General features: G+C 45.4%; 1 protein-coding gene across 1 annotated transcript in view; it reads left to right on the top strand.

Moving 5' to 3' along the window:
* The first annotated feature begins 3,183 nt into the window (after positions 1–3,183).
* The window catches only part of LOC115190848 (NACHT, LRR and PYD domains-containing protein 3-like), a 20,093-nt gene continuing 12,520 nt past the window's right edge, over positions 3,184–10,756 (top strand). Inside the window, exon 1 of the mRNA XM_029748907.1 lies at positions 3,184–3,316. The gene's annotated coding sequence lies outside the window, so the exon portion shown is untranslated. The remainder of the gene's footprint in view (positions 3,317–10,756) is intronic.

The following is a 10,756-nucleotide window of genomic DNA, read 5'->3' as shown; positions in this document are numbered from 1 at the left end:
CGTGACATGCCAGTGTTTTTTCCTGAGGGGATGTGTGTTTTCTTGGTGTTGGATCCACGGAGTGATAGCAGAATGTTCCATTTATTCTATGGTTCTTTCCTTCCCTTGTTCTTTCTGCCACCATGGCATGATCCAGAGCAGGGCGGTGGAACTGGGGGATTCAACATCACTGTTATAGTGATAGGAAGAGACACGGAGGATTTTGCAACAAGTGCAAGTAGGAAAACAGTCATTACAGTTTTCCTTTTCATACCACACAAAAATGCACAAAAACGCACGAAATCTGCTGAAATTAATTATGTTCTTTTATGCGTGAATTGAATGTGAGGTTGGGCTGTGTCATCTGCATTGAGAAAACATTTTAAACAATAGCCTCTAATTGGCCCAATTCAATGAGAAATGCGCATGGTCATTTGTTGTACGGCTACATCGGGAATATGACCTCATCATGGCCAGAAAATATGAGGAATGTACTGTACAATGATTATGATAATGAATTATGTTTATAAATGAAATATTGTCCACTGAAGAAATGTCACATGACAGTATTCAGGCTTAGCCTACACACGTCAATGGAAAAGGAGAACGGTCTGTTCTAACGTTAAACTGCGCTTTGGATCCGAGCGCATAAAGCAAAATAGTGTGCTTGAAATACCGTAGTTTATCTATGTACTACTGTGAAGTGGGTCCAATTTAATGAGAGATGGGACGAATAGTAGCCAGTCCTAACTTGTAGGTCTGTATGTTATTTTGCGAGTAGCCTTTGAAACCATCACACATTCAGAAAAGGTGAGGAATTTATTTTTGCAATGATCTAGGACATTAAATAAATAACAGCAAAGATTATTCACTATTTTAGAATGTAAAGATACATCGATTTTCGCCATTCTCACTAACAGCAAATGATTTGCATCTCATTATATTTAGCTCGGCCTGTCTGTTGTTTTGTTCTGAATAAGAGTCTCGTCATATATTCCCCATCTGTACAAGACTAAAACTAGTCTACTGTCGCAATGCAAGACCTCAACCACTAGAAACTGTGCATACACATGGTCTAAAGGTTGGATTAGCAAATTCTCATGTCAAGTTCAGTTTTTATAACTTACAACATTTGCGTGAAAACTTGCACATGCATGTGTAGACAACGTTTACAAATTAGGCATCTGGTGTTAGAGCAAAATACTTGAAATAACTTTTCTATTTACTGCTGTGTAGTGGGTCCAACTAAACGAGAGATGGGACGAATGGTAAACTCGTAGGCCTATATTCTACGTTGTGAGTATGAAACCATCACAGAAAAGATGAGGGATTTATTATGTAACGATCATGGAAACGAAATAAATAAATACCTCGGAAATAGATCGCTATTTCTAATTATTTGAAAATGCAAAGAAACGAAATGGATGTTCTCTATTCTCACTAAGGGCAAATGATTGCACCTTGTTATTAACCTTTTTATTGTTATGAATAAGCGTGTCCATCATATCCCTCATTTGCACAAAACACTAATCTACTTGCCTTCTTGAAATGCAATTCTTCAACCACTAGAAACGGTGCCATATGCATGTTATAAAGTTAGCAGGAAGGAGAGTGTGTGTTCGTCAACGTGTCTGTCTGCGCCTGCGCTTGTGTGCGTCTGTCTGTCTGTCTGTCTGTCTGTCTGTCTGTCTGTCTGTCTGTCTGTCTGTCATCACATATTTCTATATTTCTTAATTCCATTCTTCTACGTTTAGATGTGTGTGTATTGTTGTGTATTGTTAGATACAGCTGCACTGTTGGAGCTAGGAACACAAGCATTTCACTACACCCACAATAACATCTGCTAAATATGTGTATGTGACCAATAAAATGTGATTTGATTTAAATGGCCCCTGGGTGTGAGAATTCATTATTGAAAAATATATTGACAAAGGTTGGTAAACCAATACATAGTCAGGGCTGGGGTCAATTTCATTTAAATTCCAGTTATTCAGGAAGTAGACTGAAACTCTAATTCAAATTCTCCTCAATGCTTTTCAATTTAAACAATTTAGATTTGGAATTTGGTTGATTTTCTGAATTGACTGGAATTAAAATGGAAGTGGCCCCCAACATGTACATAGTCACTATGAAAATATAGACCTGAATTATATTTTTTTGTAAAAGTGAAATATTGTGTTTATTTTTCAGTATTCTTTTAATCTCTGTGTGTCTGTATCTCTTTCTGTGAGTCTGTGTGTGCGTATGTACTCTTTTGTGTGTGTGTCCCCGTCTCTCTCTCTCTCTCTCTGTCTTTGTGTGTGAATTGTTGAGATAATAAATAATGAGTTAATTTGTATCACATTGTTCTAGGTCAGTTTATTCCGAACGTCTCCTCTGGGACCCCCAAGGAGCTGTATATTTTAGTTGTCCTTTAGAACAACTGATTCTGATTCTACTAATGAAGTCATCATCAAGCCTTTTGATTGGTAGAATCAGGTGTGTAAGTGTTAGGGGGGCAACAATAAGTTTAGCTAGCTGGCTAAATCTGTCACATTTACAGAAATGTTGATTGATACGCAGTATCCCTGTCAAATACATTTTCGATGAATGGAATGTATTTATGTGTGTGTGTTTCTGTGTCGGTCTGTGTGTGTGTCTACCTGTGAATGAGAGTCAGTCTGTGTGTGTGTGTGTGTGTGTGTCTGTCTGTGAATTTGTGTGTGTGTGTGTGTGTCTATCTGTGAATTTGTGTTGGTCTGTGTGTGTGTGTGTGTGTCTATCTGTGAATGTGTGTCGGTCTGTGTGTGGTAATGTGTTTTTGATAAGTGTGATTAGTTCACTGTAACTTCACATTATAAATAGTATATTTTTAACTTCATATGCTATATATTATAATCAATATTTTTGGGGGTTTGCAGAATCATTGTATATCGTTGGTTACCCAACCTCATGTTACCATAACAACACAGATATGACCGTCTAGCGTCCTTCTGCCAAACCTGGTTGTTGTTACACTGCCCTCTGCTGGTAGCACTGCAAAACATCACCCAACCAAATCCTGAAATAAAATCTAAATTCACTTTTACCAGAAATTCATATTATATGGGCTGAATACTTACATGAAGTGTATGGAGCCTTTACATAACATAAATATGAATATATAATATAAACTTATACGTGTTGAACCCGCCTACCGTGTTGAAACAGGAAGTACATTTATAAGGAAGTAGAAGAAGCACTGGACACCATCGGTCGTAAGAAAAATGTTTCTGAGGTTTGTAGCGTTCTTTTACAATGTTATGTAGAAACGTGTTTTGGAGAAGTTAGGCCATCGCAGAGAAAGGTGATTTAGGGGGTAAGACATCGGCAGAGTTCTTATATTATAACATGACTGATTTCAACTTTCAATAATGATATTTTTAGGCTTCTTTACATTGATGCAGATTCATATTGATCAGCCTAGTCAATGTTATATTATAGTCTACAGGGTTATGAGGTAGGGTATGGGGTTATAGTATAGTCTACAGGGTTATGAGGTAGGGTATGGGGTTATATTATAGTCTACAGGGCTATGAGGTAGGGTATGGGGTTATATTATAGTCTACAGGGCTATGGGGTAGGGTATGGGGTTATATTATAGTCTACAGGGCTATGAGGTAGGGTATGGGGTTATATTATAGTCTACAGGGCTATGAGGTAGGGTATGGGGTTATATTATAGTCTACAGGGCTATGAGGTAGGGTATGGGGTTATATTATAGTCTACAGGGCTATGAGGTAGGGTATGGGTTATATTATAGTCTACAGGGTTATGAGGTAGGGTATGGGGTCTACAGGGCTATGAGGTAAGGTATGGGGTTATATTATAGTCTACAGGGCTATGAGGTAGGGTATGGGGTTATATTATAGTCTACAGGGCTATGAGGTAGGGTATGGGGTTATATTATAGGCTACAGGGTTATGAGGTAGGGTATGGGGTTATTATAGTCTACAGGGCTATGAGGTAGGGTATGGGGTTATATTATAGTCTACAGGGCTATGAGGTAGGGTATGGGGTTATATTATAGTCTACAGGGCTATGAGGTAGGGTATGGGGTTATATTATAGTCTACAGGGTTATGAGGTAGGGTATGGGGTTATATTATAGTCTACAGGGTTATGAGGTAGGGTATGGGGTTATATTATAGTCTACAGGGTTATGAGGTAGGGTATGGGGTTATATTATAGTCTACAGGGCTATGAGGTAGGGTATGGGGTTATATTATAGTCTACAGGGCTATGAGGTAGGGTATGGGTTATATTATAGTCTACAGGGTTATGAGGTAGGGTATGGGGTCTACAGGGCTATGAGGTAAGGTATGGGGTTATATTATAGTCTACAGGGCTATGAGGTAGGGTATGGGGTTATATTATAGTCTACAGGGTTATGAGGTAGGGTATGGGGTTATATTATAGTCTACAGGGCTATGAGGTAGGGTATGGGGTTATATTATAGTCTACAGGGCTGTGAGGTAGGGTATGAGGCTGTGAGGTAGGGTATGGGGCTGTGAGGTAGGGTGTGGTGCTGTGAGGTAGGGTTTGGGGCTATGAGGTAGGGTATGGGTCTGTGAGGTAGGGTTTGGGGCTATGAGGTAGGGTTTGGGGCTATGAGGTAGGGTATGGGGTTGTGAGGTAGGGTGTGGGGCTATGAGGTAGGGTGTGGGGCTATGAGGTAGGGTGTGGGGCTATGAGGTAGGGTTGTGAGGTAGGGTATGGTGCTGTGAGGTAGGGTATGGTGCTGTGAGGTAGGGTTTGGTGCTGTGAGGTAGGGTATGGTGCTGTGAGGTAGGGTATGGGGCTATGAGGTAGGGTTGTGAGGTAGGGTATGGGGCTGTGAGGTAGGGTTTGGGGCTGTGAGGTAGGGTATGGGGCTGTGAGGTAGGGTATGGGGCTGTGAGGTTGGGTATGGGGCTATGAGGTAGGGTATGGGGTTGTGAGGTAGGGTATGGTGCTGTGAGGTAGGGTATGGTGCTGTGAGGTAGGGTATGGTGCTGTGAGGTAGGGTATGGTGCTGTGAGGTTGGGTTTGGGGCTATGAGGTTGGGTTTGGGGCTGTGAGGTAGGGTTTGGGGCTATGAGGTAGGGTGTGGGGCTGTGAGGTAGGGTATGGTGCTGTGAGGTAGGGTATGGGGCTATGAGGTAGGGTATGGGGTTGTGAGGTAGTGTATGGGGCTGTGAGGTAGGGTATGGTGCTGTGAGGTAGGGTATGGTGCTGTGAGGTAGGGTGTGGTGCTGTGAGGTAGGGTTTGGGGCTATGAGGTAGGGTATGGGTCTGTGAGGTAGGGTTTGGGGCTATGAGGTAGGGTTTGGGGCTATGAGGTAGGGTATGGGGTTGTGAGGTAGGGTGTGGGGCTATGAGGTAGGGTGTGGGGCTATGAGGTAGGGTGTGGGGCTATGAGGTAGGGTTGTGAGGTAGGGTATGGTGCTGTGAGGTAGGGTATGGTGCTGTGAGGTAGGGTTTGGTGCTGTGAGGTAGGGTATGGTGCTGTGAGGTAGGGTATGGGGCTATGAGGTAGGGTTGTGAGGTAGGGTATGGGGCTGTGAGGTAGGGTTTGGGGCTGTGAGGTAGGGTATGGGGCTGTGAGGTAGGGTATGGGGCTGTGAGGTTGGGTATGGGGCTATGAGGTAGGGTATGGGGTTGTGAGGTAGGGTATGGTGCTGTGAGGTAGGGTATGGTGCTGTGAGGTAGGGTATGGTGCTGTGAGGTAGGGTATGGTGCTGTGAGGTTGGGTTTGGGGCTATGAGGTTGGGTTTGGGGCTGTGAGGTAGGGTTTGGGGCTATGAGGTAGGGTGTGGGGCTGTGAGGTAGGGTATGGTGCTGTGAGGTAGGGTATGGTGCTGTGAGGTAGGGTATGGGGTTGTGAGGTAGTGTATGGGGCTGTGAGGTAGGGTATGGTGCTGTGAGGTTGGGTTTGGGGCTATGAGGTAGGGTATGGGTCTGTGAGGTAGGGTTTGGGGCTATGAGGTAGGGTATGGGGTTGTGAGGTAGGGTATGGGGCTATGAGGTAGGGTGTGGGGCTATGAGGTAGGGTGTGGGGCTATGAGGTAGGGTTGTGAGGTAGGGTATGGTGCTGTGAGGTAGGGTATGGTGCTGTGAGGTAGGGTATGGTGCTGTGAGGTAGGGTATGGGGCTGTGAGGTAGTGTATGGGGCTGTGAGGTAGTGTATGGGGCTATGAGGTAGGGTGTGGGGCTATGAGGTAGGGTGTGGGGCTATGAGGTAGGGTTGTGAGGTAGGGTATGGGGCTGTGAGGTAGGGTATGGGGTTGTGAGGTAGGGTATGGGATTGTGAGGTAGGGTATGGGGCTGTGAGGTAGTGTATGGGGCTGTGAGGTAGGGTATGGGGCTGTGAGGTAGGGTATGGGGCTATGAGGTAGTTTATGGGGCTGTGAGGTAGTGTATGGGGCTATGAGGTAGGGTATGGGGCTGTGAGGTAGGGCTTAGGGTTGTGAGGTAGGGTTTAGGGTTGTGAGGTAGTGTATGGGCGATTGACTGCACATGATTGTGATTATCCTTTTTATTTTTTTAGCCTTTTTTTCCTCCCCAATTTTGTGGCATCCAATTGGTAATTAGTCTTGTCTCATCGCTGCGTCTCCCGTGCGGATTCGTGCGTTCTCCGTAATCACAACCCAGCCAAGCCTGAAATTTCCATCCCTAACTTTAACATTTTCCGACAAGATAGAACTGCCAAAGGGGGCGGAGTTGCAATCTACTGCAGAGATTGACAAAACTCTGCAGGCTAACTATCCAGGTCTGTGACCAAACAATTTGAGCTTCTACTTTTAAAAATCCACCTTTTCAGAACAAGTCTCTCACGGTTGCCCCTTGCTATAGACCACCTTCTGCCCCCAGCTGTGCCCTGGACACCATATGTGAAATGATTGCCCCCAATCTATCTTCAGAGCTCATGCTGCTAGGTGACCTAAACTGGGACATGCTTAACACCCCGGCCATCCTACAATCTAAGCTTGATGCCCTCAATCTCACACAAATGATCAATGAACCTACCAGGTACAACCCCAAATCCGTAAACACGGGCACCCTCATAGATATCATCCTAACCAACCTGCCCTCCAAATACACCTCTGCTGTTTTCAACCAGGATCTCAGCGATCAAATCAAATTTTATTTGTCACATACACATGGTTAGCAGATGTTAATGCGAGTGTAGCGAAATGCTTGTGCTTCTAGTTCCGACAATGCAGTAATATCCAACAAGTAATCTAACCTAACAATTTCACAACAATTACCTTATACACACAAGTGTAAAGGAATTAATATGTACATAAAAAAATATATGAATGAGTGACGGTATAGAACGGCATAGGCAAGATGCAGTGGATGGTATAGAGTACAGTATATACATATGAGATGAGTAGTGTAGGATATGTAAACATATAAAAGTGCATTGTTTAAAGTGGCTAGTGGTACATTACATCAAGATGGCAAGATGCAGTAGATGGTATAAAGTACAGTATATACATATGAGATGAGTGATGTAGGGTATGTAAACATTCTATGAAGAGGCATTGTTTAAAGTGGCTAGTGATACATTGATTACATCAATTTTTCCATTATGAAAGTGGCTGGAGTTGAGTCAGTATGTTGGCAACTCAACGTTAGTGATGGCTGTTTACCAGTCTGGTGGCCTTGAGATAGAAGCTGTTTTTCAGTCTCTCGGTTCCAGCTTTGATGCACCTGTACTGACCTCACCTTCTGGATGGTAGCGGGGTGAACAGGCAGTGGCTCGGGTCGTGATCTTTTTGGCCTTCCTGTGACATCGGGTGGTGTAGGTGTCCTGGAGGGCAGGTAGTTTGCACCCGGTGATGCGTTGTGCAGACCTCACTACCCTCTGGAGAGCCTTACGGTTATGGGCGGAGCAGTTGCCGTACCAGGCGGTGATACAGCCCGACAGGATGTTCTCGATTGTGCATCTGTAAAAGTTTGAGTGTTTTTGGTGACAAGCCAAATTTCTTCAGCCTCCTGAGGTTGAAGAGGCGCTGCTGCACCTTCTTAACCACGCTGTCTGTGTGGTTGGACCATTTTAGTTTGTCCGTGATGTGTACGCCGAGGAACTTAACTTTCTACCCTCTCCACTACTGTCCCGTCGATGTGGATAGGGGGGTGCTCCCTCTGCTGTTTCCTGAAGTCCACGATCATCCACTTTGTTTTGTTGACGTTGAGTGTGAGGTTATTTTAATGACACCACACTCCGAGGGCCCTTACCTCCTCCCTGTAGGCCATCTCGTCGTTGTTGGTAATCAAGCCTACCACTGCAGTGTCGTCTGCAAACTTGATGATTGAGTTGGAGGCGTGCATGGCCACGCAGTCGTGGGTGAACAGGGAGTACAGGAGAGGGCTGAGAACGCACCCTTGTGGGGCCCCATTGTTGAGGATCAGCGGGGTGGAGATGTTACCTACCCTCACCACCTGGGGTGGCCCGTCAGGAAGTCCAGATCCCAGTTGCACAGGGCGGGGTCTCGAGCTTGATGACGAGTTTGGAGGGTACTATGGCGTTAAATGCTGAGCTGTAGTTGATGAACAGCATTCTCACATAGGTATTCATCTTGTCCAGATGGGTTAGGGCAGTGTGCAGTGTGATTGCGTCATCTGTGGACCTATTGGGGCGGTAAGCAAATTGTAGTGTGTCTAGGGTGTCAGGTAGGGTGGAGGTGATATGGTCCTTGACTAGTCTCTCAAAGCACTTCATGATGACGGAAGTGAGTGCTACGGGGCGGTAGTCATTTAGCTCAGTTACCTTAGCTTTCTTGGGAACAGGAACAATGGTGGCCCTCTTGAAGCATGTGGGGACAGCAGACTGGGATAGGGATTGATTGAATATGTCCGTAAACACACCAGCCAGCTGGTCTGCGCATGCTCTGAGGACGTGGCTGGGGATGCCGTCTGGGCCTGCAGCCTTGCGAGGGTTGACACGTTTAAATGTTTTGCTCACGTCGGATGCAGTGAAGGAGAGCCCGCAGGTTTTGGTAGTGGGCCGTGTCAGTGGCACTGTATTGTCCTCAAAGTGAGCAAAGAAGTTGTTTAGTCTGTCTGGGAGCAAGACATCCTGGTCCGCAACAGGGCTGGTTTTCCTTTTATAGTCCGTGATTGACTGTAGACCCTGCCACCTACCTCTCGTGTCTGAGCTGTTGAATTGCGACTACTTTGTCTCTATACTGACGCTTAGCTTGTTTGATTGCCTTGCGGAGGGTATAGCTACACTGTTTGTATTCGGTCATATATCCGGTCACTTTGCCCTGATTAAAAGCAGTGGTTCGTGCTTTCAGTTTTGCGTGAATGCTGCCATTAATCCACGGTTTCTGGTTTGGGAATGTTTTAATAGACGCTGTGGGTACGACATCGCCGATGCACTTGCTAATAAACCCGCTCACCGAATCAGCGTATTCATCAATGTTGTTGTTTGCCGCAATGCGGAACATATCCCAGTCCACGTGATCGAAACAATCTTGAAGCGTGGACTCCGATTGGTCGGACCAACGTTGAACAGACCTGAGCGCGGGAGCTTCCTGTTTTAGTTTCTGTCTATAGGCTGGAAGCAACAAAATGGAGTCGTGGTCAGCTTTTCCAAAAGGAGGGCGGGGGAGGGCCTTATATGCGTCGCAGAAGTTAGAATAACAATGATCTGGGAGCCTTGTTTTCTGATTAGCCTTGTTAAAATCCCCAGCTACAATAAATGCAGCCTCAGAATATGTGGTTTCCAGTTTACATAGTCAAAGGAAGTTCGTTCAGGGCCATCGATGTGTCTGCTTGGGGGGGATATATACGGCTGTGATTATAATCGAAGAGAATTCTCTAGGTAGATAATGCGGTCGGCATTTGATTGTGAGGAATTCTAAGTCAGGTGAACAGAAGGACTTGAGTTCCTGTATGTTGTTATGATCACACCACGTCTCGTTAATCATAAGGCGTACACCCCCACCCTTCTTCTTACCAGAAAGATGCTTGTTTCTGTCAGCGCAATGCGTGAAGAAACCAGGTGGCTGTACCGACTCCGAAAGCGTGTCTCGAGTGAGCCATATTTCCGTGAAACAAAGAACGTTAGTCTCTGATGTCTCTCTGGAAGGCTACCCTTGCACGGATTTCGTCTACCTTGTTGTCAAGAGACTGGACATTGGCGAGTAGTATGCTCGGGAGCGGTGCGCGATGTGCCCGTCTACGGAACCTGACCAGAAGACCCCTCCGTCTGCCCCTTCTACGGCGTCATTGTTTTGGGTCGCCGGCTGGGATCCGATCCATTGTCTTGGGTGGTGGGCAAAACAGAGGATCCGCTTCGGGAAAGTTGTATTCCTGGTCGTAATGTTGGTGAGTTGACGCTGCTCTTATATCCAATAGTTCCTCCCAACTGTATGTAATAAAACCTAAGATTTCCTGGGGTAACATTATAAGAAATAACACAAATTAAATACTGCATAGTTTCCTAGGAACGCGAAGCGAGGTGACCATCTCTGTCGGTGCCTCATTGCCTGCGTCCGTAATGGGTCTGCGGTCAAACGACCACCCCTCATCACTGTCAAACGCTCCCTAAAACACTTCAGCAAGCAGGCCTTTCTAATCGACCTGGCCCGGGTATCTTGGAAGGACATTGATCTCATTCTGTCAGGAGAGGATGCCTGGTTATTCTTTAAAAGTGCTTTCCTCACCATCTTAAATAAGCATGTCCCATTCAAAAAAATGTAGAACCAAGAACAGATAGCCCTTGGTTCACTCCAGACCTGACTGCCCTTGACCAGCACAAAAAC

Source organism: Salmo trutta, unplaced genomic scaffold, assembly GCF_901001165.1.
Source record: "Salmo trutta unplaced genomic scaffold, fSalTru1.1, whole genome shotgun sequence".
NCBI lineage: Eukaryota > Metazoa > Chordata > Actinopteri > Salmoniformes > Salmonidae > Salmo > Salmo trutta.
Note: the sequence above shows the minus strand (reverse complement) of the source record. Positions and strands in the feature narration are given on the sequence as shown.